This window comes from Equus przewalskii, chromosome 7, assembly GCF_037783145.1.
Source record: "Equus przewalskii isolate Varuska chromosome 7, EquPr2, whole genome shotgun sequence".
NCBI classification, from domain to species: Eukaryota; Metazoa; Chordata; class Mammalia; order Perissodactyla; family Equidae; genus Equus; species Equus przewalskii.
In genome coordinates this window covers 14,061,418-14,086,407 of record NC_091837.1, presented here as the reverse complement: position 1 = coordinate 14,086,407, position 24,990 = coordinate 14,061,418, and the positions used below count along the sequence as shown (strand labels likewise).

At 48.6% G+C, this 24,990-nt stretch overlaps 1 long non-coding RNA gene across 5 annotated transcripts; it reads left to right on the top strand.

Annotated features, from left to right (window-relative positions):
* Positions 1-6,547: 6,547 nt before the first annotated feature.
* Positions 6,548-23,495, top strand: LOC103564357 (uncharacterized). 5 transcript variants are annotated; one of them, XR_011541817.1, is made up of 8 exons: positions 6,768-6,892; positions 10,413-10,595; positions 11,312-11,552; positions 13,340-13,528; positions 16,601-16,658; positions 17,372-17,521; positions 21,471-21,659; positions 22,157-23,495. It is a non-coding gene; the product is annotated as an uncharacterized lncRNA (long non-coding RNA). The 5 variants fall into 5 exon arrangements; XR_011541815.1 differs by lacking the exon at positions 16,601-16,658 and having other exon boundaries at positions 6,548-6,892; XR_011541816.1 differs by lacking the exon at positions 16,601-16,658 and having other exon boundaries at positions 11,312-11,481.
* The last annotated feature ends 1,495 nt before the right edge of the window (positions 23,496-24,990 follow it).

The following is a 24,990-nucleotide window of genomic DNA, read 5'->3' as shown; positions in this document are numbered from 1 at the left end:
CTATCACAACTCGGATAAATTTCCTGTTTTATTGTTTGTATGTTGTACAATCAAGTTTGTTCCCTACAAATATATTATTGATTTAGATGATGACTCGAGAAGCAGGCCAGCGTAGGGAAGATGAAAGTCTGGAGAAAATATACAGGAAATCAGACTGATTTAAAATTATTAAACTAAATTATATGACAATGCAATAGTAATTCTTTGTTGTCTTTTTGCTGGGTATTCTTTGTATTTCATGTCCAAAATCAAGGCCACAGACTCAGCTCTCTACTAAGCTTGTCTCATTAAAGAAGATTTAAGACCACACCAATCTCAACAAAAGTGGTTACAGAGTCTGTCAGAGATGTTTATAAACGGTCCTGGAGAGCAGCATGAAGAACTGGTTTGGGGAGAAAGGAAAGGTTCCTACAGGAAGGAACACTGATCTGGGCGTTGGGCATAGTGGAGTTTTGTCACATTCAGGGTTAAAGTTTTCTAGAAGAACAAGACTGAACAATTACCTGTGAATTTAAACTGCTATGATTTGTAATAATCTTGTGAGGAGCAGGCAGTCAGCATATCCCTAGTTGTCAAGAGACAGAAATGTTTAGTGAACTGAGCAGGCGCAGGAGAGACGGGTCCTCGCCTTCCGGTCCGCACCTCGGGAAGCAGGATGGAGGCGGAGGCCCGCGTCAGGACCGGGAGGAGGGGGCACTTCGGATCCTGTGACATGGCGCCACCTAGCGGGCAGCTGTGAGATGGCCTGCAGCGCTTTTATTCTTTCTTTGTTAATCAAACCTGGTTAATTATGTCTGCAGCAGTCACTCAAAAACTAAAACCCATTTGAGCTATTTATATTTGAAAAATATCCAAATTTCACTGAAGGTTCATTAATAAGGACTTTAAAAATATGTACAATTTGTGAACTTGCATTATGACCTTCCTATATTATCAATCTCAAAAATATTTAAAATAAGCTTCGTGATTTTTGATACACCTACATTTTTATATTTCACTGTGTGGTAAATCACAACGGCAATAAGAAGTGAAGAATCTATCTCCAAGGATGGGCATAGAGCACGGCCAACTCCCATCTCAGTTCCCTTGATTCCACACGATTCCAGCCGATAGGTCATGTGTCCATCAGCCTGAACCCACATATTCTAAGTTGTTGAGCCAAAATGAGTGGGTATTTATATCAGGTACTAGTTAAGGGTGAATATTAATAAAGCTGAAGATTCTGGGTCTTCAGAAAGCATCACAAATTAAAACGAGAGTTTTCCCTACCATTGTGTAGTTTACAAATTTTTTTACAAATATATATCGAGTAATATTACGAAATTAAATGTACATGTCTGATTTTGTCTAAAAGCCAAGAAAAAAATGTATAATTATTGGCCACGGGCAATGTTCTTGAGATTTATGAATACTCGAATGCGACATTTCTGAAAATGCAATTTGTGTTGGAGAAACTCAGTCTTTCCCCCTCCTGCGTTTCTCCACCGTGTGTCTCCTTTACTCCTCACAGCGGACGCTTCACTGCTGACACTTCTAGTCAACAAATGTAGGAGGTTTTTCCCCCCACGAAGCAATTCTCTGTGACACCAGCTGGGCGTCCTACGGTTTAACTCGATTCTGACACTGTCTACCCGGAGACAGCGTCGGAGCCCACAGGTTAAGAGCCCTGTCCCACAAGACTGCTTCCATCCCACTTCAGATGCCAGGCACAGCAGTGGGTCCCCACATTACCCACAACTCCTGCCTGATTTGGCTACAAATTGAGGTGCCCACGACCCCCTCTTCAGGTTCGATTACTTTTCACCAGCATTAGATCACGGAGCTTTTTCCTAAGAGTCCACTGCACCTGCTTATCACGGTTCACACTGACCCCGTGGGTGCTGTCGACACGGAATGCTGTTGTCTAAAGGCCAGCGCTGTTCTCGAGTTCAGTGTTCTCACCACTCCTTCTCTCTCTGACTTTCTGCACACATTGCTGCACCCCACTGTGGTTCTCTCCCTGCACAGATGGTCGACTGAAAGCTAGGGTTTTTTAGTCATTTATTGATCCTCATTTCTCAATCATGACCTTGCCCCACGGATAGAGTGAACTCAGTTTTCCTTCAGGTCCACAGATATTCGCTAGAATTTCAGAATTCTAAGGACTTTCAAATGCAAAAATTGTAACAATCAGATATTATTTAAGAAGAGATTTGAGAGTCCTGTTTCCCACAGTGAAGAACCTGTATTTCACGGTCACATAGGAACATGGAGACCACGATATCCTCTTACATAATTTAAAGAGTCGCTGTCAGTCAATCCAGGGAGACACCGGGCCCTGGGGGCTGAGTGTGGAGCATTAACCCCTCAGGCGCTGCTGGCCTGACCTTGAGCAGAGCCTGGGGGCAGAGCAGGATAGCTCCATGCTTCCTTGGGTTCCTGAAGCACATTCGGGGACAGGAGGTGGGAATTTGGACCCAGCTAAGCGAGATGTTGCAACACAAGGTCCATCCAACACAGGAGACTCTTAAAGTCTAGAATAGTGGGCAAGGACAGCTTTCCCGCTGTCCCAGGGGAAGGCAGGCCAGTTCCTCTGTGCAAGTCTCCACCTGGGAAAAATGTTGTGAGTAACTCAGGGATAAAAACTGAGTCCCTCCCGCTGGGCTCTGTGAGGAGCAGAAGGTCTGACCACCAGGGTGGGCGTGGGGACCCCGGCCCCCCACCCACACTCAGTAGGACCCGTCCTGAGACCTGCACAGTGAAAATGGGTGAGACCTAGAGCTCACCCCTTTGCCCCTAAAAATCCTTTTTCTTTTAAAAAAATTTTTTTTAAAGATTGGCACCTGAGCTAACAACTGTTGCCAATCTTCTTTTTTTCCCCCTGCTTTTTTCCCACAAAATCCCCCCAGTATATAGTTGTATATTGAGTTGTGGGTCCTTCTAGTTGTGGCATGTGGAATGCCGCATCAACATGGCCCACTGAGCAGTGCCATGTCCGCGTACAGGATCCGAACTGGCAAAATACTGGGCTGCCGAAGCAGAGCACGCGAACTTAACCACTCGGCCATGGGGCCTACCCCTCCTTTTTCTTTCTAACACCTTCATCAAACTTTGCCTGTGCCTTTCAAGTAAAAGAAAATCCTTATACTTTAATAATAAAATCATAAATTGTAAGGCTTTAGTATATTCCAGCAAGAAAAGGTCCCAGAAGACACTGCTTTTTAAAGTATAGTACAAGTTATGTTCGCTTTATTTCTTAACAAAATTGGAAAATACAAAGAAATGTAAGTAACTTATAATTGTCATTCCTTAGCATATCCCAAGTTAGCATTGCAGTGAATTTCCTTCAAACTGTAGTGTTCTGTTTGATTTTTATGTGTCTATGGAAAGTCTCTAGGACTTAGCCCGAGAACCAGTGCTGTGAGGGGCCCCAGCCCTTCCTGCCGTCCTCTAGAATTCCCGCCGGCCATGGAGGGTGCCCAGGGCAGCTGGACACGGGCCTCTCTCACACGGAAGCCACTGCAGGTTTTATTCCTAGCCCAGGATTTGGGATGTGAGTGAGGAGTGGAGGCTAGAAATGTGCCCCAAGATGTGCTTCCCCCCCACTTCTCCAGAAGGATCTGGGAGCATGTGCAGGAAATGCAGAGGAAAAGTCCTCTCCATCCTTTAGCCCTGGGAGGGCACTGTAAGCAGGAGTGAAGCTGAGGGCAGAACATGCAGGTGCCGCTACCAGCCTGAGAGCGCAGAGGGGGAGGTTGCTTCTCTCCGCCTGATGCACACGGAGAGCGTCGTTTCCAGGTTCAACTGCATGTGAGAGAGCTGTGTTCCAGCAGAGAGCCTGCGGCCTAAGTGCACGCCGAAACCCATCCCCATAACTCCCATGCTCGGTTCTCGAGAGGTGCTAACCAGTCGGACCAAAGGCTTGATGTTTGCTGTGGCAAAGGCAGCAAGAACTGGTCTTCTGGAAATGATTTTCTTCAACAGAAAAGCAGATTATAAAGGCAAAGATGATTATAAACATATTTACACTTAAAGCCCATAGTCATGATGCCTCTTACTATTATGTTGTTAAAATATGGGAGAAAACAAAACAAGCCTTCATATTTCCTTTTTCTCTCTGATTTCGTGCTTCCTTCCTCAGTCCACAAAGCAGCAGGTGTAAGCCGACTGCTCCGGGATCCCTCTCCCATTGGGTCCAACCTGAGTGATGCTCCTACCTGGAGGGTCTTCATCCTCACTGCTCGAGTCATATCTTCTGTTGACAATCCAATCTTTAGAGAAACAAACAACAGCAAGAAAGTTACTAGAGAGAGGAGCTCATCCATTCCTCCAACTCCACTTGAGGCCCTGCTGGCTCACACAGCATCACACTGCTCTTTGCTCTGCTTCTTGGACCTTCCCTGGGCTCCGTGGAGTCAGAGCCCTTTCATGGAGACATTGATCACAGCTGCAAATCCTCAAACGAGAGAGAGGCTCCCCACTCAACTTCTCACTTCCCCTTTTCCACCAGGCTCTCGCCTCAATGTGACGAACCTGAAGTTGCAAATGTAATGGACACACTCTGGGTTAGATGAGGTCAGTGGACAGACGCTGGGCCAGACTCAGAGCAGCTGCCCAAGAGAATGTTCTGTGGGGAAGGTATTTCTGTGTTGGAAACATAGGGCTATTGAGTCCTTGAAATGTGGCTGTGTGGGGTCCCTAGGCAGACACGACACCTGGGGGGCATGATACCCAGGCTGGCATGATACTCAGGCGAGCACATTAGCAGGCGGTGGCTGAACACATGAACCCAGCAGACTCCTGGGCAGTCCTGGCCTCAGCAGACACTGCAGGAGGCAGAGGCCAGGAGGGCCATGCCCAGTGCACATCCAAGGATCTGAGTTTGTGCATAGCCCGCCAACTGCCTCTCACTGATGCACAGGACCCATCCCCAAACCTAAAGGGACCTTGAAGATTGTCTGTTTCAACCCCTTCACCCTACAGAAAAGCAAGTGAGGCCCAGAGAGGTAATGTGTAGCACCCAAGGCCACACTGCTGGTCAGTGGGGACCAGGGACTGGGTCACCTGCCTCCTATAATCATGCCAAGCTTCTCTGACCTGCCGTGGAGTAGAGGAGGTCAGGGGCACTTGGAATAAGCCAGTGGGAGCTCCCGGGGCCAAAACTTGTCCCAGTTCCCTCAGAGGCAACTGAGGTTGGGGGGAGGTCCTTGAACAGAGGTGGATGGTCAACCTTCTGTTGGACTATCATCTTCCATCCTGCAGGACCCACTGGGACATGAGCTGATGGCAGCTGAGCAGACAGGAGTGCGGGATAACTCCTGTCTGACATGCATCCTGCCCATGGGCCAGGAGGCAAAGCCACGCTTCTCCAGACCTGCTCAGAGGGTCTCAGCACTTGGCTGTGCACCTGCCATGGAAGGAACTGTGCACCCCCAAATCCATGAGGGGAAGCCCTAACCCCCAATGTGACTGTATCTGGAGATAAGGTCTTTACTTAAGGCTAAATGAGGTCATAAGTGTGGGGCCCTAATTCGATAGGATTGTGGCCCTATAAAAAGAGGAAGGGAGAGAGATGTCTCTCTACCATGTGAGGACACAGCGAGAAGGTGGCCATCTGCGAGCCAGGCAGAGAATCCTTACCAGCAACTGACCTTTCTGACCCTGATCTTGGACTTCCAGCCTCCAGAACTGTGAGAAATAAACACCTGTAGTTGAAGCCCCCCAGTCTATGGGATTTGTTACAGCAGCCCTGGCTGACCAAGAAAGGACCTGACCTAGGGGCTACATCATCTGGGCTCCGGAAGGTTCCAGCTGTAATCCCAGCCCTGGCAGGAGGTGGACATGCAGATTCTCTGCCCTGTTCCTGGGAGAGGGGGAGTTGATGGGCGCCCCTCAGTGGAGAGCTGTTTATGGTACAATTAGCTGAAGGGCCTGATCCAAGACCACAAAGTTCATCAGAAAGAGAGAACCCGGCAAAGGGCCAGACCTCCAAAGAGGAAAGAATCGGCTTGCCTTGTGACAGCCGGGCCCGGGTCACCAACCTGGAAGTCTCCTGACCAGCAGGGCGCTGGAGGCCCCTGGGGTTCCTGGGAGGGGATGGGTTGGGGGAGAGGGCAGGTGGATGTGGGGGGCTGTGCCCTTCAGCCAGGAGAAGGAGAGCCGAGCCACAGTGCTCTGCGGTCGGAGAAAACCGTGAGGAGGAGATGAGAGCCCCAGGGCACGCTGGCTGGTCTCTGGGGACTTGGGCACCAGCCCCTCTTCTGGCATCCCCTCTGGGATCCTTGAGCTCTGGAAAGCCACCCAGTCTCCTGAGCTGGGGGCCCGCAGGGTTAGCCCAGGCTGCTGTGGGCACGGATTGGGGCGCAAGGTGAGAACTAGAGCAGGAGTGGTTTGCTGGATCTCTGTAGACCTGCAGTGGGCAAGGCCGCCCCTGCCTCTCTCTCCAAGGAGCCAGCTGACCACGAAGAGTCTGGGGGCAGCAGAGAGGGGAGAGGAACAGAGAATGGCAGTGGGCGCTGGAGGGCACGCTAGCGTCAGCACTGACGTTAGCGGGGAGAAGCGAGTGATCAGATCACCTTGTGGGCGGACAGCAGGCGGCCGTGGAGGGCAATGCCCAGGGTGGCAGCCAGTCCACGAGGGCGCACTCACTGAGGATCAGCAGTACGTTCGGGTCCGCACCCAGCAGAGCCCCAGGCCCAGCAGTAGCGCCCAGCAGGGCGGCTCCAGGCGGCACCTGCCTGCAGTCCTGATCCTGTCCCCGCCGCACTGTCAGGTTCGCGCCAGGCCCAGCCCCAGCTCTGGAGCGCTCAGGCCCCGCCCCCGCCCTCCGGGCCCCGCCCCTCGCTGCCCTGCCTGTGCTGTTCCTGGGGCCCCTGCGGTAGTGACGGATGCAGACCCCTAGCCGCGGCGCCGGGTGAGTCCGCGGCGGGTGGCAGGCAGCGAGGAGGGCGAGCTGCCGGGGACCGGCCAGGGTCGCCAGGACGCGAGGCGCGGCCGGCGCAGGGGCGGCGCGGGGACCTCCGTTCCTCATCCACCGCCTCCCCTCCCAGGTCCCCGCCGCCCTCGGCCCCACTGAGCCCGGGGGAGCGCGGACCGTTAGCTGGCGTGGGGTCCCCACGTTTAGACCCCAGGGTTCAGGGCAAGCCGCTTCGGGGGTGAGACCTGGGTCCTGCCCAGAGCAGGCTCGCGGGGCCCGGGGTGAGGGGCGGTCTGGGGCCAGTTCTGCGGCAGGTGGCGCCTGGATTCCAAAGAATGCAGCGCCCTCGATTAATGACGGAGCCTCTGACCTTCCCCCAGAACCAACTAGAACCCCTGGGGTCCTTCTAGGGTTGCGAATGCCACAGGTCGGGGGTGGCGTCAGGCACAGCCTCAGGATGGGAGACGCCCCCTCCAGCGCTGCAGTTGGCTTTAGTTGGGGGGGGAGGGGGGACGGGATCGGCCCATGGTGCGCGCTTAGAGGGCCTCTGGGCCCTGGGGGCCTCCAGTCCCCTCACCCACACCCCACCAGCCAGGCGAGGGTCCCATGGGGAACTTGTTTCTCTCTGTACTGCTGCACTTTGAATTCCCTGGGGAGCAAAAAACCCAAATTCTCCTGGAGGAGAATCCTTGAGTCTAATTAGCCTTTTGCCTTCTCACTGAGAAATCCTTTATCCTATTCTTCAGAGCCAGCGTGGATGGAGGGGGAGAAGGCGCCGAGGGTTTGGGCAGGTGGGATTCAGGGAGAGCAGTGAGCAGTTGGGGGGGCATCCACCTTTGGTTGAGGCCCCCCCTGCACAGGTTGTTGGCTTCCCCTCTCAGACCAGCAAGGTGGGGGGGGGGGCGGATTTAACCATCTGGCTCAGACCCCCTGGAGGGGAGACAGGCTGTGCCTCTCCTGATGCTCCTGGACCCCCGCCCTATAGCTGAGTTCCCCAAACCCAGGACCCTGACTGCTTCTCTGTATCGCCCCCATGCCCACCCAAGGTCTTCCCTCTTCTGTGAAGGTGCTGGCTCAGGCCAGGCCCCAGGGCGCTGGCATGGCCCCATGGGCCCGCTGCTGCTCCCCTACATGTGGAGAAGTCCACCCATCCAGGGCGGGCTGCCCAACTACTCTCCACAGTATCTGAAGACAGACTTCATCGCTGGGCTCTCGGTTAGGCTCATGGTCATTCCCCAGGTGCTGGCCTATGCTGAAGTGGCCTGATTTCCGCCCAAGGTGACATGTCTGTCCTCTCCTGATGGCCTACCCCACTCTGGGCCTCTCCTCTCCCAGAAGCAGAGCAGAAATGCACAGTATCCCCTGCAGACAGTGGGGCACTCAGTGATCCAGCCCCATGGGGCCCAAGAAGCCTTGGTCTACAATCTAGACCTGTGACTGCCTTTGGGCAGACACATGCCCTTGTGCATGCTCTTGTCACACTTGTCACACACAGACACAGGGCTAGTTCTGGATTGTGTGGTGGGACAGCAGGATGACTCACTGTAGCCTTAAGAATGCTTTCTCAGACTCACACACTCGCACAGAGGCACACAGGCCTTTGTGCCCCCACAGGTGCCACCGGAGGCCGGAGTTGGGTGCGGGTGGAAAAGAGGTCCCCTGATCACTGGAGGTCACACCCATGGATGATGGAGGGTGAGCGTGTACTCTGCCTGTGTGTGATGGTGTGCCCAAAGTACCCAAAAGACACACAGATCCTGTGCTCAGACGTCTACACCAGGGACACCGTGGGTGTGCCGTGTGTCTCCTGGGTGCTCATCGCTCTCTCTCCCCAGCAGTCTGGCCTCCACTCTGCCTTCAGGGGTGCTTCATATAGTTCTTCCTGGCACCTCCCGGGATGTGACTCTGGGCCCCGTGGCCATCAGGTCCCTCCTGGTCTCCTTCTACACCTTCCGTGACCCCCCCTGTGCTGTGCTGCTGGCCTTCCTGTGGGGCTGCATGCAGTTGGCCATGGGGCTCCTGGGCTTGGGTGAGACTCTTTTCCTGCTGAGGTGGGGGCTGCGTTTCTGCTCTTCCTGGGGCCCCGAGGCACCTGCCTCCTGCGGCTGCCCCTGCCCTCAGCATTTCCTTCTTTATATTCCGAGGGCTGTCCCTGTGTGTGTGTGTGTGGGGGGGGTGCCCTCAGCCCTAAGCCCTACCCCATTCTGCTTAAAGGCCAGGACACTTGGAGAAGTGCCCAGGCCTCAGACCCTAGCCTCCCTTTCCTGCTCTCCAGACTAGTCCAAACAGGGCTGGTGTTGCCCACTAGTTCTTAGCCACAATCCCACCCACACCACCTCTCATCTGTGACCGGGCAGAGCTGGGATCAACTCAGTGTTCCCTCTTGGCCTGCCAGGGCTCCTGCTGGACTTCATCTCCTGCCCCATCATTAAAGTTTTCACCTCCACTGAAAATGTCTCCTAGGGCTTCAGGCAGATCAAGGTACACATGCTAGTTGGCACGGGGGCACCTGCCAGGTAGCAGGACCGAGGCCGGTTCCTGATATGTGTGTGCCAGTGGCCATCTTGCTGTTCCAGAGCTTGAAGCATGCAGTGCTCATGTGCATGTCCATTGATAAAATGACCCCTCAGGGGCAATGTCGGAGGTCAGATTGTACAACAGGTCATTTGGGGGACCGGTAATGACAGTCCCCACTCTTGGTTGGGTTTTCAGCCAGTGTGCTTGGTTCCCTCACAGAGTGGTTCTGTTCTGCTGTGTCTGTTGTATACTTTGCCAGCAGGTCTGACTTTTCGTGAGCCTGTGTCCCTGGATTTGGCCTTTACAAGTGCTTCTCAGGTTTTTCCCCATCAGGCGAGAGAATGCTCGAGGGAGCTGGAGTTGGGTATTTCCCCTCATCCCCATGGAAAACTCGAGGGCCTAGACTACGTATTTCCTTTCCCCCAGGCCAGCGATGCTCTGGTGGAAGCTGAGGTGGTGGCTCTGGTGACACCGTTCCCTCGAGGGAAGGCGTTCTTGAGGACAACAGGCTGTGCTGGGTGTGTCCCAAAATGGTTCTTTTCTTTGTCTCTGCAGGAAGCATGAGGGACATTTCTTAGTTCTTCACCCTGAGAATGTGGTGGCGCTACTGGAGAGAAAACTCAGGAAAGTGTGGAGGCCCCATAACATGGCCCCCTGAGGTGTTTAACTCTCAGGCTGGTCCACACGGAGCCTCGAGAAACCCATCAGCTACAGTCCCAGTTTTGCTGCCCAGATCCTGCCTCCAGCAGAGGCCTCTGCTCCATTCCGCCGTGATTCTCTGGGTTCGCCTGTCTCTCCAGTTTCGGTGGTGATATTTGCTCTATGACCTCAATTCTCTGATAGGTTTAAGAAGAATTGCTGCATTTCAGTTTGTTCAGTTTTTCTCTTGTCGTGACTGCAGGAGTGACGGTCTCTAAGCTGCGTGCGTATCAGACCACAAACTGGAAGTCTTTTACTCTTCTATAATTAAAGTGACTAATTTTAGTTGTTTCCTCTGCAGATAGTTCCCTTTCGTCTCTGTTTTTGGAAAAAGGAAGAGATGGCTTCAGGGAGTCCTTCTGCTTCTATAAAGAAGATGTCACGAATTGCTCAGGGTTGTGTTGCATCCTAGAATTAAGGCTCCATATGTGTTCAGGTCCAGAAGCATGAATGCCAGGCCCACGCCCTCCAGCTGAGACATGTGGTAGGTGATTAGCCCGGGACTTGAAAAGCAAATGGTCCAAAAGAAATTGCTCCATTGGAAAAGGCTAAACGTGTCGGTGTGGACTCCTGGTGTCCACTAGGAGTGACCAGCCCACTCCAGGTCAGAGAGGAGGGGGAGCGGCCATTCCACCAGCAAGGATGAGCCTCCCTGTCTGTGCCTCCCCTGGGCCCCTGTTATCCCAGGCTGCATCGTTTCAACTCAATACACCCCTTTAACATTTGGGTGTCAGCCCTTGTAGCCATCAAGTAGTGTCCTCCCCACACCCCAATAGCTGGGCCACAGGAACCTGTACACAGTTAGGTGTGGCTTCCTGTGTCACCATGCACAGAGAGGTGCTTTTCCACACTTGGTCTCCAGAGACAGAAGCAGCAGACTTATGCAAATGAACAGGAACAAGGCTTTGTTGTAAGTTATGGGGAAGACATGAGGGTTCAGCGAGGAAGATGGGAGAGGGGAGTGGTCAACCACAAGCAGGAGGGGGCATCCCCACCGCTCCAGGATGGGAGGGAAATTGGCCGCATGCCTCTATCTACTGTCCTGAGGTCTCTGGCCACCAGGATGGACAACAGCCTCGGACCACCCGCCTTTGGGAAGAGCTGCAGGGCGGGGGTGGGAATAGAATGCCGTGTCTCTGGCACCCAGTTTGCTGCAGGGTCACAGAGGTCAGGGATAGACTTGGTTTCCCATCTGAACAGGTGCACACACAGTCAGCGCAGGAGGACGGGGGACACTGGCTACTTCTCCAGGAAGCAGTTCGCTCAGGCCAGCATTCGCCTCTTAGACCCCAAGGGAGTGAATCCCGACCTGGAGGAAAACGACTTGGTTGATGGCTGAAAAGTTTTCTGTCCAACCATTCCCTGGACAGGTGATGGGGCCCTGATGGCAAGGCTGCTCCTCGCTGTGCCCCCCGCAGAGGCTGGGCTGCCTGGAGTGGAGGTGGGGACGGATGCACCCCTCAAGGCACCTTGCTGGTGGTGGTGCTGGGCCATCAGCTGGAAGTAGGAGGGCTCTGCCTGGGTGGGCCCCGGGGATGTGACTTAAGAATGGGGCAGTAGCACCTCCAAAACCAGAGTTCTTCTTCGAGCTGGGTCCTGTGGTCACCGTGGGGGTGCTCTGGGGAGGGGGCCCCAGGTGTTTGGGCCCAAGCTGCCCCCATAGCAGTGTGCGGTGTTTGGAGCCCCGCTTGTCTGTGCTGCAATGCTGAGTGCTGCAAAGGAACAGCTCAGATCTGAGACAGCCTCTCTGCCCCCAAAGGCCATAGGTGCTGCTGAGACCCCTGACCTGAAGGGGGCTGGGCTTGTGCTGCCACATGGTGAGCAGTGCTACCTAATGTGGCGCCCAGCGTTTGTCACAGCACTGGCCATGTGGGGCAGCTGCAAAGCCAGGGGTGAGTGCTGTGCCAGAGGGGAAGACAGCTGGGGTGGCAGCGAAGCCTGGCCAGGTGCTGGTATGGGTACCCAAGATGGAAGGTGAGAGTAAGACACCCCCAAACGCTTCCCGTGTGGTGCTGCCCGAGGCTGGCTGGCCTGGAGCAGAGGTTGGGGCCCAGCCTGGGGCTGGAACTGCCAGTCATCCATCCTGAAGAGGGCTGTGTACGGTGGTGGCCCTGTGCTGCTGCGCATCAGGGGCCCCAGAGCTGGGCTGGGCAGTGGCTCCAGAGTTCACAGGAAGTTTGGGAGTTGGGCTCAGGCTGCAGAACCTCAGTGCAGACAGGCTGGCGGTGACTGAGTCCACACTGTCACTGGGGGACATCTGGAGGGCCTGGGAAGATGGGAAGATGCTCCCACTGGAGCCAGAGGCAGACCCCAAGAGGAAAGGCTGGGGAGCTGGAGCAGTGTCTATGGAGGTGACAGTGTCAGAAGCTGGCTGGGGAGCCAGGCCTGCAGATGTGCTGGTTGAGGGGCTGGAGCTGCCAGCAGAAGTGACTGGCAGGCCGGTGGAGGGAGGGGCACTAGGATCAGTGATGGGAGGGCCAGCTGGTGGAGGAGCAGTCCCTGCAGCAGGCGCGGGGACAGAACAGGAAGGCCGTGTGGGGCCACAGGCCCTGATGGCCTGAGTGTCACCCCGCAGGGCACTGTCGATGGCCCACAGTGCTGCTTACTTCTCCAAGCCCAGGTCTTCCACAGTGACTCAAAATCCCAGCTCTGGGGGTGCCGGCAGCCTCCGAGGGACCCCTTGCCTGTGTGGCAGCAGAGGAGTCTGGCGTTTTCAGGGCCTGGAAGTGTCCAGCCATTCCTCTGGGTTTGTGTCTGCCCTGTTGTTGCCTCTGCGTCCTTCCCACACTGGGTCTTCCTCAGGGAAAGCACTGAGGCTGCAGAGGGAGACCCAGGGCCTCCTTGCTCACCTTCTTAGAGGACATCTGGGACAGCCAGGTGTGGGGCTGTGGGGATGTGGCTGGACCTCTCCTCCTCTTCCTCCTCTGCACTGGCGGGAACCCTTGGGAGGAGCTGTATGAGCTCGTGATAGCGTTTCGTCTGGGGCCAGAGCTCATACACAAGGTCTGGGATTTCTGGATGCATTCGCCTTCTGAGCTCATGGTGTGTACATTTCTCTGCAGAGGCCTGGGCCTGGGCACAAAGGAAGAGAGGCCTCCGTGGACCCCCAGGGGCCTGAACGCAGGCAGTGCACCCCCAGTGCCATCAGGGTCCCTTCCTTGATCATGCTGCCTCTCTATGACTGTGGGGTCTTCCTCCTGATTCCATCTCTTTCCTACTCTCTCCCAGGGTCCTCAGTGGGATCTCCTCCATGCAGGTGTCTTGGGAACACGTGGGTGTTGTGGGCATCATAAGGGTGACTCCTGCTCCTGTACACACACAGTGACTTTGCCCACTGCAGACGCTGAGCTGTAGGACATCTTGGAGGTGAGGGAAGACAGCACTGCCTCCCTCTGATGGCCAGGCCTGCCAATAGAGGTAAGGACCCCTATAAAGGAGCACAGGGTCTGCTGGATCATGGCATATGGTCTGGGAGTTGCTATGCCAAGGCGAAGATGCATTGCATACTTGTCGGATGGTCTGCGAGTTGACCCAGGGGCATGGACAGGTGGGTGACCCTGGCCAGCCACGGGAATTTGGGGGGCCTGGTGAGCAGGTTGGAGGCAGTGGAGCCCTCTTGGCAGGTGCTGGCCCCCCACTGCCCCAGGCGGGGATGTGGGGCAAAGCCTGCCCAGGTAACTACCCATAGAGCAGTTGAGTGAAGTCTGTCCCTCGATAGAGAGCTGGGCTCAGAGCTTCTCCTTCAGCTGCCTACTGGGCCAAAGGCGAAGTGGGCACCTTTGGCCTGTTGCTAAGATGCAGCTTTGGAATGTCTGAAGGAAGAATGGGCGCACGTCCATGGGGCCTGCGAGGCAGGGGCGCAGGCAAAGAATCTGGAGGGACGGCGCGTGTGCAGAGGACGTGGGAGGACCTGGGGCAAGCAAAGGTGGGGATCCACACTGACCCCTGAGGGTCTGAGGGTTCAAGGTGTTTGCCTTGAGGTTGATGAGCTTGTTGTCAGGACAGTGGCCCATTGTGCCCTGGCCAGATCCCAGAGCTGTCGGGGAACTAACTGTAGGGGACGAGGTTCCCCATCCAGCAGAGGGGGAACTGCTGAGGAGCAGGTTGCATGAGGTGGCAGCTTTGGGATCCGTGCCTGTGGGTCCTCCTGCCCTTTGCGCTGGGAACACTGGAGGGCAGAGCTGCTAAGAAGAGAAGTGCCCGTGCCACCCAGATCCTGAAGGCAGGGGTGACCTGTGAAGTGGCAGCCAGGGCAAGCTGGGACCCAGCCATCCAGTGTTGAGAAGTTAACCAAGAGAAATGAAACTTATGTTTAAAAACCTGTATGTGAATGTTTTTGGTTGCTTTGTTCATATTTCCTAAACACTGTATAGGACTATTGATGTTTTCCCATTTTTCATTCATAAGTTTTAATTATTTTTTAATTGTGTTCTGGGAATAACTAATGATACTAATCATTTCATGGTCTAATTAGAGTTAATATTTTGCCAATTCTAGTGACCATGATGACCTTAAGGTTGGGCTCAGCTTGACTCAACTTTAGACAGAAGTCTTCCTGGCTCTAGGTACTGCCCTCCCTTTTCTAAAAGCATTTACTTAAAAAGAATTTGTTGTAAATTCTTTTTCTGTACCTTTGAGATGTAAATATTTAAAAAGCTTCTGGCCGGTTTTACAACCCAGGAATGTTTTTCTCAAGGGCTCAGTAAAAATCATCAAGGGAGATTGTGCCCCATCTCCCTGTCTCCGTGGGAGGGCAGGAGCTTAACTCTGATGGGTCCTGAAGATCACACATGCCTTCATCACAGAGGAAGACCACCGCCTCAGGAATGACTCCCTGTGCTGCACACCCCAGAGATCAGCTTCATCCCAGCACATACACACTCTCCTGCCTTTTGCTTCAGTGACGTTGAGCTCAGACTGAGTTCTGGCTTTCCTCCCTTATGGCAGTAGTCTGGAATAACAAGGTCCTTGCCTATTTAACTTGGTTCGGTGCAATTTTTGCTTTGAGAAAAGTAAAATGTAGACGGTTTCCAGCAATATAGGTTCTTCTGCTCTCTGCTCTTTATGTTAGAGTTGTGTATGGATCCCATCAACATGAACTGAACCTGCCCTCTGAGACGGTGGTAGAATTTGTTCCTTTGAAAGTCATACATGTCTTAAAAGACTTTCAAAAAATGGGCAGAGGATCTAAACAGACATTTTTCCAAAGAAGATATACCGATGGCCAACAGGCACATGAAAAGATGTTCAACATCACTAATTACTAGGGAAATGCAAATCAAAACTACAATGAGGTATCACTTTATACCCATTAGAATGACTATAATTACCAAGACAAAAAATAACACATGTTGGAGGGGATGTGGAGAAAAGGGAACCCTCATACACTGCTGGTGGGAATGCAAACTGGTGCAGCCACTATGGAAAACAATATGGAAATTTCTCAAAAAATTAAAAATAGAAATACCATATGATCCAGCTCTCCCACTACTGGATATTTATCCAAAGAATTTGAAATCAACAATTCAAAGAGATTCATGCACCCCTATGTTCATCACAGCACTATTCACAACAGCCAAGACATGGAAGCAACCCAAGTGCCTATCAACAGATGATTTGCAACAACATGGATGGACCTTGAGTGTATGATGTTAAGTAAAATAAGCCAGACAAAGACAAACACTGCATGATTTCAGGCATATGTGGAAGATAAACATATGGAATAAAGAGAACAGATTAGTGGTTACTGGAGGGGGAAGGAGTTGGGGGGTGGGCGAAAGGGGTAAAAGGGCACATATATATGGTGACAGATAAAAATCAGACTATTGGTGGTGAGCACAATGCAATCTATACAAAAACTGATAAATAATAATGTACACCTGAAATTACACAATGTTGTGAACCATTATGACCTCAATAAAATAATTGAAAAAAATTCAAAGAAAAAAAGGCTTTCAATGGAGAAAATTCGCTGTCTCCTTTGTCCGGGTCCTCCCTCTTCCATGGCTCTTCCTTTGTTCCTGAAGTTCCCAGCTTCCCTCTGGGGTCCTCTCACTGCAGCCTCAAGAGGCTCCTTTCCCATCATTTGTGTCTAGTTACTCAGTGAGGAACGCTTCTGGTTTCCTTTCATCCTCATCAGCCTTGGTTTTGTTTTCATTTTTGTTTTGCCTCAATCTTTAAGGATATCTTTGCTGAACATAGTATCCTGGGTTGATAGATCTTTTCTTTCAGTTTTTTAAGATGTTGTTCCAATCTCTTCTGGCCTCTGTTTTCTGATAGGAAATCACAAGCTTTGGAATTGGTATTTTTTTCTATGTAATGTGTCATTTTTCTCTGCTTTCAAGATTTTTCTTCGTCTTTGATTTTTAGCAGATTGATAATGATGTGTCAGATGGAGGGTTTTGTAAGCTTCTTTGATGTGTGTTTCACAAATTTGTGAGGTTTTCAACCATTTTCCTCTCCTGTGTTTTCCTCTGCACCCTCCTCCAGGAACTCCAATGGCATGGAAATTAGAACTTCTGATTGTCCTACATGTCTCTGTGACCCTGTGAGTTTTGGTCATTTTTTTCTCTGTGTTCTTTAGATTGTCCCATTTCTAATGCTCTGTCTTTAAGTTCATGACTCTTTCCTCTGTTTTCTCCATCCTGGTACTGAGCCCATCCAGTGAGTTTTGATTTTGGTTATTGAATGTTAGGTTCAAAAACTCCCATTTGCTGCTTTTGTGTGCTTTGCATTTCTCTACTGAGAACTTATTTCTGAAGGAGAACAGCGTTTACCACTCCAAAATCTACTTCTTTGGGATATTGATTATTCTAGGTTGATTATTTTTAATAGAAAATCTTTTCTTTTACCTTCATCTTAACTGTCTAAAATAATTTAGATAAACGGCCTGTAACAGGAACACAGCTATCACCAGAGAGACCTACAAAGAATCTGGGCCAGGTGTGGTGAGGAAACTGGGCAGGGCCTAGAGATCAGAGTCCTCTCCATGTCCCATTGTCTCTGCATGGCGTGACAGACATTTGTTTGCCAAACATTTGCTTTTCTATTTCCAGGTGAATTGCCTTCCGCCCCTTTGAAGTCCCAAACCACTACGCCCAACATCCTCTTTTGTGTTTAGCTGAAGATGATATTTAAGGTGTTGTCTTTGGCCCTTTTGGGGAGTTACTCAGTTTTCCTGGGTCTCTCCCATGTATACATGGTATTAAACTTTGTTTGATTTTCTCCTGTTGATCTGTCTCATGTCAACTTAATCCTTAGACCAGCCAGAAGAACATAGAAGGGTAGAGGAGTGGTCTTCCTCACCTACAGTTGGTGACTCCGGCGGGACCAACTTAACTTGCTGGATGCTTCTTGCCCAGGGGCTATGGCAGCTGACAGATCTTGGACCCTGACAAGAGCTGGCAGGAGGTAAGAGTTCCTACCACATCCGTCTCCTAGGTCTCTGCCTGCAGGTCTAATGGAAGTCAGAGTGGTGAGGTTTATTTCCTTTTCTAAATTTAGGTCAGCTGGAGAAAATATTTGTAAAATTAGCTTCTTGGGAAAAAATGATTCTAGTAAAGATTTGGGACCAGTGCTCTTGATTTTGTTGATCTTGTTCCTCCCAGAGATGGTCTTTTGTCTCTACCAGCTGGAGGATGCACATGCATCGTTCAGACAGTGGAGTAGGCTGTGGATCTGAGCTTAGGGAATCTAAACTGGGTGAAATTTTGAGTCACCCTATTCTGTTCAACACAGGGAGAAATACGTGATTCCCTGTGTTTTGGAATGGCTATTTAAAGACAGGCCCCTCATAGTTATTAGGCTAACTCTGGTAGTGAACTCTCTGGATCTTGGGAGGGCTGCATCCTTTGCATTCTCCTTTGGGGATGCTTCTTGCGACCATGGTTAAGCCATAAAAAGTCTTATTGATTTGAGTTGCTATTAAGATCCCACTCATCAATGGCCAGATGATGGATCCTTTAAATTGGAAAAACTTCTAGGTTGAAAAGAATATTTTTAGAGAGCTCTCATATTGGTATAATGCTTAGCCATTAAGATGCCTTTAATAAGATGGAAGGACAGAAACTGGAATACAAATCAGAGTCGACTCTGACCCCCGAACCCTTCCTATCTGCCTTTAGACATTCACAGATATTGTAAAAAATCAGGACACTGGAAGTGCGGTTGCCAGACACTGAAGAAAAAGAAGGAGAAGGAGAAAGAAGAAAGAAGAAGAAGAAAATAACAGCTAGACTTAGGGACTCTCTAACAAGATGAAAGAACAGAAATTTAGGATGTAAAACAAAAATCCACCATAAAAACACTGTCTTAAAATCTGGCCCCATCTGCCTGTTTTAGCTTTTCTTTTTCCTGCAAGGCTTACAGAAAGCACTGCAGCCTAATCTCTAAGAGTATACAGATTACTCATGTAAGTGCAACAAGCCAGAAAATGAATTTAGCAGAAGCACCTGGGACACACAGTAAAGCTTGCTTTGTTGGTCTCTATAAACCAGGCTCCGCCAGCTTCAGGCCTTTCTATGCAATATCCTTTGCAGATGCATCCTAGAACCCCCTCCCGGGAATTCACGTCCCTGGACAACAGCCTTCTTACCTGTACTTGATGGCCTCCTATAATGCTCAGTCAAGAGAGGAGGATAAAATTTCATGTTTTCCCTTTCTTTACAAGTCCAGACCTGTTGGTTATTGACCCTTTCTCTCCCAGGGATAACTATTACCTCCTTGTTTGTCTCGTTTTGTGTCCTAAGAGCTTGGCTTAGCTTTCTGCCTGCCTGCAACATGCAGGCTATCGGTTTTTTCTTTTGGGAGTGACTCTGGATCTTGAGAAGATAATAACTTTTGAGGACACCTCTTGGGGTCCATAGAGTTGCTTAGTAACACCAGAGACGTTTACTGCTTGTCCCAGCTGAAAACTGGAAAGATATTTAGAAGGATTTTTTTTAAAAATAGCTCTATGATCAAAAATTGGAAGCTGATAGGGCTGGCCGCATGGCTGAGTGGTTAAGTTCGCGTGCTCCGCTGCAGGCAGCCCAGTGTTTCATTGGTTCAAATCCTGGGCACGGACATGGCACTGCTCATCAAACCACGCTGAGGCAGCATCCCACATGCCACAACTAGAAGGACCCACAACAAAGAATATACAACTATGTGCCGGGGGCCTTTGGAGATAAAAAGGAAACAAAAATCAAATCAAAAAATTGGAAGCTAATAATCAGAGCCTGGTAGGAATCTTTTTATAGGTCTTCTTCCCTAATTTAAAAGAAAACTATGTGCCCAGAGGGAAAGAAATAAATTAGGGATAATGTAATTGGACAGACAGATGAACCTGTGATGTCTTTGCAAATTTCTGAAGAATTGAGAGCAGCTGTCCATATCTTACAAGTCTTTGCAAAACTGGAAATGCATCTCTAAAGGCAATTCAGATTCCACCCATTCCCTTTCACCAATCCCCAAACCTCCCCTATTTATCTCAAAAGGCTTGTAACCTCTCCAGGAACTCTTACCTACACTCTCTTCAATTCCTAAGACTGAAGGGGAAAAAAGGAGAGAAGAAACTTTTGGAGATGAAGACTGCTATAGAAGCACCCTTGCCCATAAATCTAAGGAAAATTTAAAACAGGCTATAAGATTTGCATCTGTCTATGTGTTTATATGTGTGTTCATATATGTATGTTGTAAATATATGATACTTTTCTACCTCTGGATGGTATTATCAAGACTAGTTTATAAGAGAGCTCTATTTAATTGGCTTAAAAACAGACCAGCACTATATAAATTGAGCATACTTTCAGAAATAGAATAGAATAATATTTAATTTTTACATATTTATTTTTCAGTAGAAATTAAGGTTTCTAAGGGTTAAAATATTAATTAATATATTTAATTAAAATTGCTAAAATAATAAGGGAAACAGTTTAATATGCAAGGAAAATAAAATGTGTGTTTTCAGTGAAAAAATTATATATATATATGGAATGGAAATGCATTTTGTTAAGGAAAAAAGAGAGAGGAAGTATAGGACAAAGTCTGAATATAAAACAAGAAGTTACAGAAGATTTGTGGAAAAGGAACGTTGAGAAAAAAGGTTTTATGCATGGTCAAGCTGGCTAAGATTGGGATGAATGTTAAGTAAATCAGTTTTAATATCAAAAGTAAGCTGGTGCAAAATTGAAATTTGTTTTTCTCTCTCTTAAAAGAACAGTTTTCTTGGACTTTGGTCTGCTCTTGATAAAGAGATTGTGAAAGGTTATTCTTTACCCTTGAGTAGTCTACCTAAAAAGCAGGGATTTTATGTTTTATCAAAATAATTTCCTATGTTCAAAAAGCTGAGACCTCTCCATTAAGAGAGCTAAGGTTTTTTCCAATGATGTAACTTTCTGTATTTGCCTTTAACATCTTCTATTGTCACTTTGATTAAATAGATAATTAAGTGTTGTTTCATATTAATCTGTGATCCTATTTAGTCAAGTGTCCAATCCTTTGATATCTTTAACAAACTTCCAAAATCACGTTGTAAAAATGAAGTCCTTTTGACTTGGAAGAAACTGGATTTTTCCAGAAGGCCTCTGGAAAATTCCAAAGTTTTGTTAAACCAATTAGGCTTGTTTTGTATGTTAAATTGCTTGGGAAGCATTGTCAAATGAATGATGCTAAACCTCCTTTATGGATATCCTTGTATGCACACGTTATTAAAATAAATGGTCTAGAATTGTGTGAGATTTTAAAAACCTAAGATGTCCTTGTATAATGTTATCAGTCATAATTCTAGTTACTATCTTAAAATGTTATGTATCACAGAAATAACCAAATTCCCTTGTCAGTTGTGTTGTAATCAAATCTTTAACCATGCCATTGTTAAGTCTTTTGTCACTTACAGGCAGTTACTGTTTTACTCTGATGCTTTTGCAAATATGTTTCATCTTCAGAGAGATTCATGGAAAAGACTTTGACACTTACTCTAGAATACAGGTTTCTAATAAACTTTCAGATCATAAAATTGAACTGGGTAATAATTTACAGAACTCTAGCAGAGAAACTGATGGCTTCATAAGACTGATAAAATATCAAGACCAGGAATTGATTACATGGGACTGAATGAACTGATGAGGATGATTGTAATTTTTATGACTGTTTCAAGCATTGCTGTTTTTTAAAACCTTTTCCTCTTTTCTCCTAAGCTACCTATCACCTACAGCAGTTCAATAAATTATATCTTTGTAAGCAGAACTGAAACATTTATCTTTTTCTCCCTACCTTATCCCTCCAGAATTTGGAAACTCTTAGAGAGTGAGTATTCTTATTTTCATGGCAATATAGTTATTTGCATAAGTTCAATAAGAATCTGTCCTCTTTATAACAGGACATAATTGGAAACTTGGGCAATATTACCAAGGCTTTGACTGGAATGTCTTATCTGAGAGAGACATGCATAGATTCAGATGTGACCAGACAACTCTAAGGAGCAAAGGTTGACTTTATGGAACAAAATAAATCCCCTTGGAAATATTTGCCTGGTACCTTGCTACAGGGTTCCCAACAACCTTACCAGGTGAGTAAAGAAGGTCACTTCCTGGGAGGTGTGAAACCTCAGGATATTTTGGAGATCTCAAGACAAGAAGGATTCCCCCAAATCTGTAGGTATTGCAGGCAGAGTCTGATGGCAAGTCCTTGGGATGGTTTCCTGTTGTTGAGAGGCTATTGAAAGTCCATTCTGAGATTCATTATGAAAAGTTCCAGCAAAGCAGATTTAAAAGAGCCCGTATGATCATTTGCTATTCTTGTTACTTATGTAAGTAATTGGGTCAAGTTTATTGAAACTAGACTCATTTTGGAAACAAATTAATCTTAATTTGGCTATCTTTGGTAGGAATGAGGGAGAAAAGTTATGTTGCAGTAGAAACTATAATATACACTTGTGGATGTTAGATTCTACTTTGTTTTCCACCTGTAAACTGGACTGGGCCCTGAATTCTTCTAGTTTCCTGAAATATTTTGCTACAACTCTCCAAACTAACGTTTCCAATTTTTCTCCCACTTTTGACTTAGAATCATTGAGAACTAAAGCTGCCCTTTTCCTGAAGCCCTGTAAACTGAAGCTGTGAGACTTATTATCAACTTAAGAGAGATTGCCACAATAGCGCATGTTTAAACAATCTTCATGCTTGTTGCTGTGTAAGCCACTCAGAAAGTTACCTGAACACCTGATGACATCATCAGAGACATTTCAAACTGGAAAAGATGCTTCAACCCCTACATCTAGGAATCTTCTCTTGACTGGCTGCTCTCCAGACTAAGACTGGGTTTATAGTCTCCTCCAAACATTACCTTTTAGTTTTGTTTTTGTTTCCATAGAAATGCCTCTTTTTAAATACCTGATTGCTTGCTTACACAATATAGGCCCAACTTTGGGAGACCACCTGCATCACCACCTCCTGAAATGAGGCAAAACTGTTTAACTGAACTGAGCTATTCTCAGGACTGAATGACTGGTTCAGAGAACTATGGAGAAATCTATCAACTTAGGTTCTGGACTCTGAATCTTTTTATTTGAGGTTTCAAAGGCAGGATGGAAGGGGAACAGAATTTGCCACCCCAAAATATGTCTCTTTGGGATGTTGATTATTTTATGTTGATATTCTTTAAGAAACAGAAAACTCAGAACATTTTTCTTTTACTTCCCCTGTAACCACCTAAAAGAATTTAGATAAATGGCCTGTAACAGGAACAGAGCTATCACCAGAGATATCTACAAAGAAAATAGGCCAGGTGTGGTGGGGAGACTTGTCAGGGCCTAGAGATCAGAGTCCTCTCCATGTCCCGTTGTCTCTGCATGGCATGGAAAACATTTGTTTGCCAAGAATTTGCTTTTCTCTCTCCAGGTGAATTGCCTTCCACCCCTTTGAAGTCCCAAACCACTACGCCCAACATCCTCTTTTGTGTTTAGCTGAAGATGGTATTGAAGGTGGTGTCTTTGGCCCTTTTGGGGAGTTACTCAGTTTTCCTGGGTTTCTCCCATGTATGCATGGTATTAAACTTTGTTTGATTTTCTCCTATTATTCTGTCTCAGGTCAATTTAATTCTTAGACCAGCCAGAAGAACCTAGACAGTAGAGGAAAGTGTCTTCCTCCCCTACATTTCTTTCTATTAGTTTCAAGGATATTTTCCCTTGCTGCATTGAGCATGGCTATATTAGCTACTTTGTCTGATATTTCCTTCACATAGGGTATTTCAGGGCTGAATCTGTTGATTGTCTTTTCCCTTGAGAAATGGTCAGATTTTCTTATTCTCTGTGTGTTATGTTGTGTAATTTTGGATGGAATCTTGACAGTTTACTCATGATGTTGTGACATTCTGGTTTCTATTAAAATCCTCTGCAGAATGTTCATTTTTCTTTTTCTGTTGTTTTATTGAGCAATCAACACAGTGAAGGTCACACCGCAAGTTGCATCTTGCCTTTTGTCGACAGTTTAGTCTCATTGCAGTTTTCATGCCATTTATGCTGTTTGTGTCCATGTGCCACACACATAACTCAGGAGTTGATCTTGGAGTTGAATCTCTAGTCTGCCCTCCCCAAAGATAAGATGTGTAGGATAGCCATTCACAGAACTTTCCCTGCTTTCTAACAGCACCCAATCTAGAGCTTCCTTGGACCTTAACCCTAAGCACCCATGAAAACCCAATCCAATCATAACTTCTGTCTAACACTCTCTTATGGAGACATCCCATGCTTCCCTTTGGTTCATGTTCTCCCACATAGCAATGAGTAATAAACCAAACTTGGTCAACTTCAAGTGTGATCCTGGTGGTCTCTAGCTGAAGGGCGCTGAGTAACTATGTGTTTTTAAGAGTGGGAGGCAGCTTGGTGATTTGTGAAGAGCTGAACTCAGAGAGACCCAAGTTTAAGTTCTGGCCCTCTCATGGCTGTGTGACCCTGGGCAAGTCACTTCACCTCTCTGAACCTCTATCTGCCACATGAGACTAGTAACACCTTATTTATAGGGCTGGGGTGAGGATTCAAAAGTGACTGGGTACAGTGAGCACTTGGAAATAGTGGGTACTCACTACATGTCACTTCCCTGCTCCTTGGTCCTTTGGGAGTAGTATATTAGTAAAATTTATGATTGACAGATTTTTAAAATATTTTCCACTGACAAATAGAATTATATTTGCTTGTCTGTATTTTAACAAAGTCATATGAACATAACTCACACCTGACACCAATATTTCAATGTGTTTATGTCCTTAAAACTTGACTGTAAATGACAAACATAACAAAGAAATTTCCAGGAACATACCAGTGCTCTTCTCAGAAAAAGTGGGCTCTTGCTCCTCTCATTGGTGATGATGATGAAGATGCAGTCATGGCTTCCACTTCTCGAGTGCTGGCTGTGGGCCTGTGCCTGCGCTTCCTGCTCTGCACGACTTCTCTAGGTCACCCCACAACTCTAGGAGGTGGTCCTGCTGGAATCTCCACTGCAGACAAGGACAGGGGAGAAGACCCGATTTCATCTGAATCTTTTGGCAGAAGGAGGAGGGAGGAGGGAGGAGGGCTGTGGGCGGGAGAGAGGGGAGGCAGGAGGATGGGGAAGGGGGAGGGGCCAGTGTGGTGACTGTGCCTGCTCAGCTACGTGGTTGGGATGGAACCTCAGGGCAGAGACTAGCAGAGCCAGAAACCCGAGGACCTGGTGTCAGAGGGATGCGGGCCCCACTGCTGCCCTTGCATGTGTTCCAGGGTGTGGAGAACTCCTTGGCTGTGCCTTGGCACAGAGCCCTCCACTGCCCTGGCGTCCTGAGCATGGGGACTTGGGGACAGTGGAGGCCGTGCACTTAGCTGACACAGAGGAGATGGGGCAGAACATGGGAGATGTGCCTCTGAGCCC